Source organism: Sciurus carolinensis, chromosome 12, assembly GCF_902686445.1.
Source record: "Sciurus carolinensis chromosome 12, mSciCar1.2, whole genome shotgun sequence".
In the NCBI taxonomy this organism is placed as follows: domain Eukaryota; kingdom Metazoa; phylum Chordata; class Mammalia; order Rodentia; family Sciuridae; genus Sciurus; species Sciurus carolinensis.
Window position 1 is genome coordinate 55,805,694 of NC_062224.1, and position 5,506 is coordinate 55,811,199.

Genomic DNA, 5,506 nt, shown 5'->3' on the forward strand with positions numbered 1-5,506 from the left:
AGAGACGGGAAAATGCATACTCCTTTTTTGGGAAAAAGTTTGGTAATAAAGCCAGTTCTCATTATTTTCAGATTCTATACTGGCAAAAATTTATTTGTAACCCCAAAATCAATACTGTGGCTCTTTCGTGGTCATTTGTAGACAAGTGCAGAGACATGCCATTCAATGTACACATTTCCACTTGAGATCAAACAGGGTAAGACTCTGTTTTCTTTTTTCAACCTTCAAACTGTAGATACATATTTTTCACAGCTTAATTCATGATGTTGGGTTAATTAACAGAAGAGTTAAATCATGTTATCTTTATACCAACCATTGGAGGTTTCAAATAGAAAATCAATTATTTCTTTTTGTTGAAGTACTGAAGGTGAAATGGTACTATGAATGTTATTGCAAATTCTATTAAAAACTTTGACTTTAAAGATAATTTGATTTGGCAGTAATATAAATATTTATTTTGTGGTATGAAGTTGGAGTAAAAACAGCATTTTTACTAATTTTAGAAGCCTGTGGAGCAAAAGTATACTTTGAAATAGTTGTGATACAAACACAGTTCAAACAGGCTGTGTGATGCTCCCATTAAGACAGAAATTGCCCTTGTCAGAGTGAATAGTTTTACATACAATTTTATAATAACAGTCTAAAAGTTTTGTGATGAGACTGATGAAACTTATGTAGAAAACAAAATAATTTAGGTTGTTGGTATACACACTTCCTCCAGCTTTTAGAATTGCTTCATAAATTATCTTAAGTTTCCTATAGTGTAATCAACTGTTTTGTGTGAATCTGTCTTCTAAACTTTAATTGCCTTTTTTTCAATACTATTTCAGGTACAGTAATAGACAACATAATGGCTGCTGAAGATATCTAGATCCCAACTCCTACAGCCTGTCTATCTTACTTTTTCTTGGCAAAAAGGATGTGATTAAGTTAAAGATCCTGTGATGAAGACATTGTCTTATAGTATCTAGTGGACCCTAAGTGCAACTGAGGCAGATGTAGAAGGGTGTAAGTGGCCAGGGAAAGTCAGGGGCAGGGTCATACCAAAATAACATGGAGAAGGTCTTCCAATGAGGTCAACTTTGCAGTTGACAAAAGTACTCATGGACACAAGCTGACACTTCCACACTCATGCTTCTAAGTGGGGATCCAACAGAAAAAGTAAAATAGATGTGTGGGCACGGGGTGGGGGGCACCAATAAACAGTAGTGAGGAGAATGTGGACGGGAAGAGATGAGGAGAGTGTGGACAGGGAAGAGATGAGGAAAAGAGGAAATTCCAGGGACCATAAATATAACAAGCCAAAGCTTCCCCAGTGGACTCCTTACTCCAGGGCCCCTTCTCTTTGGAGAAGTTTCTCTCTGTGGCTTTTGCAAGAAACCTGCTGTTTACTTGCTATCTGTGTCCTGTTCTTCAATATTTTGCTGAATGGAGAAAAGGAACCTGAGGCCCCCTGGACATTAACACAATCACAGGAAATTTTGATACAAGGAAAAGAGGAAGAGGACATTAGGACCAGGAGACAGAGATTGGAGTGGTGTGGCCATAGACCAAGGATTGCTGGCAATCACCAGTCCTGTTGTTATGGGAACAGAGATGTCTCCAAAGAAGGGTCCGAAGAGTTCCCAGACAGAAGGAACTCCGGACCAGCAGGGTTCTTGGCATACTTGATGGAAAAGAATCTCAGCATGTGCCAATTAGAGGTGCAGACAGGTTTATTTAGGAAAGTAGATACACATTCAAGGAGAATGGGGGTCAGAGTCCTTCGCTTCCTTTCTCATTGTTATATGAGCTCAGTTCTGGGCTAGTGGGTCACATGTATGGAGGAGCTTCTTTCTCCTCACCCAGATAATAGGTAGAAGTTCTAAGTCAATTGCTGAAGGTCTAATCAATGAAAATGGCTAAATATTTTTCACTTTAGTTTCCAGTTTTGTCTCTATAGACCCCCTTTAAAAAATCTGCATTTGTCTCAGATTTAGTCCTGCTGTAGTAGTTAGACAAAATGGACAGTAGAAGAGTAAGAGGCCTAACAGTCATACACAACACTATGATCTTCAAGATGTTTGAGTATGAAATACTTTCAAAAATTTTTTGAATATATACATGCGTGTGTAATACAGTTTTTATTTTTATTTTTTCTGTTCTGGGGATTGAACCTAAGGATGTTCTATCACTGAGCTACATCCCCATCTTTTTTCCTTTTTTATTTTTTGAGACAGGATCTTGTTAAGTTGATGAGCCACTGCAAGGCTGTAGTGTGCATGTGTGTGTGCGTGTGTGTGTGTATGTGTGTACAGATAATTTTTTTTTTTGAGCAGGGGGACCAGGGATTGAATTCAGGGGCACTTGACCAATGAGCCACATCCTCAGCCCTATTTTGTATTTTATTTAGAGACAGGGTCTCACTCAGTTGCTTAGCACTTCACCATAGCTGAGGCTGAGTTTAAACTATCGATCCTCCTACCTCAGCCTCCGAGCTGCTGGGATTACAGGCGTGCATCACTGCTCCTGGCCCAGATAATTTTTTTTAATGAAGGAATAAATTTAACATTACAAATGAAGCATTATCAATATATACAAAACTTAATCTAGTAGTTCTCAAAGTGAACTCCCCAAAACCTTTAAGGAGTCCTAAGGCATTCTCTTTTACAGTCATGTATCTATGGGAGGCCAGACTTTCTTTACATTCTTCATCTGAAACAACATATTACAACAGCTTAAACGTAGATGCAAATATGGGAATCCAGTTTTCTTGTAGTAAGCCAGATATTAAAGAGTTTTAAAAATGTGATAAAATTGCTACTCTTCTCACTACACTTTTTTTTACTATATTTTATGTTATGAAAAATATTTATGTTCATTAAAAATCTTGTTTTTGCTAACAAAATAATTTCTATGTGTATATAAATTTACACACACACATATAATTTTTTTCTTTCCTATCAGCTAAACCCAAAGGTAAGAAATGAGTAAATCTGGGGTGACTTTCTATGAATTTCTGTGTGGTTTTAGTTACAGGCTGAATAGTTCATCAGTCCCATGACTTTCCCTCTCTGAAATTTGTTCATTCGGGAAAGTTCCTTGTTCTTCTTTGTGTTTGCTTATAGGAATCAATGTATTGTTTCTGTCTCCATCTTGCACATATTTACCTGACATTTTCTCCAACTCTTTGACCCTGTTCATGTTTATCCAGCATGATTCTTTGGTGTTTTCACTGGGAATAGGTCATTCCAAGGCTTGAGCACCATGATCAGTTGCTATTTTATTCACACTTTGCTGCCTATGCTCACACACCCAAGATACCTTAGGGTTTCCATTAATAAAATCACAGCAACTCCAGGACACTCACACCCAAGTAGTGAAGCCTAACTAAAGAACAAATATTTCCAGAGACATGTTTTCAATTTTAAGTTTCTTAATCTCAGCAATTATTGACATTTCAGGTTGGACAATTCTTTGTTGGAAGGGGCTCATCTGTTTATTATGTTTGGCATCTCTGTCCTCTACCCCATGAGAAGCCAGTAGTACCCCCCGCCTCAGTGGACACCCAAAAATGTTCCTGGACATTGCCAGATGTCTCCCAGGGGACAAAATTACCCCCAGTGGCAAAAAGAAAAATTACTGATGTTGACTTTATTTTTTGTAGAGTCAAGCTTTTAAAATTTATTCACACTCTGAAAACATATTAATGGGAGCAAGTGCTAGTTCACATACAGATTAGGTTTCTCCCACCCCCCCTTTTTAAAAAACTTTCTGAAATAATTTTACAAATAATATAGGAAAATATCATGTACTGTTCATGATGCTGACTTTAAGTTACAAGGATTTAAACTGAAGGATTACATGATAGATCGACTTATGCTAGGACCTATCAGATAGGTGGGCCAAGATTCTGAGCCTAGGAACCTGATCTGCTGATATCTTTTACTATGAAAGTGGTGATTCATGTCTCCAGTCAAGCCCTCAACTGACAGCCTATGTAGACTGAGGATGCCTGCTAGGGCAAAACATCGGACATCCTAGTAGAGACATTGTTCTATAGCTATAGGTCAGGTCAAGTGAGTTTAATGGTTGAGTTTGATGGTTGAGTTTTAAGCACTGCTATGCAATCTAAATGACAATATTATTTTCCTTTTCCCAAATTAAAGGGACAAGGGCAAATCATGACATTATATTAATTTTGGTAGTGGGCATTGAATCCAAGGGTGCTCCATCACTGAGCCACATCCCCAGCCTGTTTAAGACAGGGTCTTACTAAATTGCTGAAGCTGGCCTCGAAATTGCAATCCTCCTCAGCCTTCCCAGTTGCCTGGCTTATTTTAATGCAAGCTGTACTAGCACTGTTATCAACATCTGACTAACACTTGCAAAAGCAGTGTTACATGTGCTAAAAAGTAGATTCTATAGGCACCCAGTATGATTAAAAAAAAAAAAAAAACTTTAAAAACATTTTACAATAAAAATGCCCGTGGCTTAAGAAAATAAATTTCATCTTCCATCACAATGTTGCTAGAACTTGTTTTAATTACGCATTTAAATGCTATATAAAGCAACTACTTTCAAACCACCACAGGGGAGTTGGTATTGTGATTAATTTTCCAAGAGTATTGGGGAAAGTATTCTAGTTTTAAAAAATATGACTGATAGAACCTCAGAACCTTACTTACAGATGATTCAGCTCATGGGCATTTCTCTCTTCATGACCCTGCTAATATATATGTGGAAGGGGGGGAAAAATGCCTGTTCCAAATCCCTACATAGCAGAGGTTGATTTAAATCCTTTAGCTTCAGATTTAGGTCAATCTATTCTGGATCTCTCTACAACTGCTAATTCAAAATCCTCTGAAGTTGTTTCAAAAGAGTTCCTGCTGAAAAATACTGGCCGGGGTGCAGAGAGAGATGATGGGCAAGACTCACTCACAAGACCTCTTTATCCTTCCTTTCTTTCTACTCCTCTTGCCAGCTTCCCTTATCCTTTCTAAGGTGCTAAAATCCTAAGGTGCTAAAATCCTTTACCCACCTCTTTCCAGTCTTTTTATAATAATTGAAGTAAGACTGGGGGAGGGTGTATGTGTGTATCATTAGTACATACAATACATATGTCCCAAGTTTTTTCCATCTACCCTATTTTCTAGCTTTTGAAATATATGTGCACGTACACATACACAAACACACACACACAACACACAATCACTACTAAGAAGGACCTTGTCAGTCCATGTTCCCAAATCATCAGAAACTTAAAGATGGGCATGATTTGGGAATCAAATAAAAAGTGCTTTTTCTACTATAGGAATTTTTAAAATAACCCAAACCAAAAAATTTACAACTCTTCAGGGTTAGGGATATGGCTCAGTCGTAAAGCAAATACCTAGCACATGTGAGGTCATGGGTTCCATCCCCAGTACTAGGAAAAAAACAAAAACAAACAAAATGATAGGACTTTTTAAGAAAACTTATAAAATGATGAACACACATGCACAACTATCAAAGAGTCAATATAATA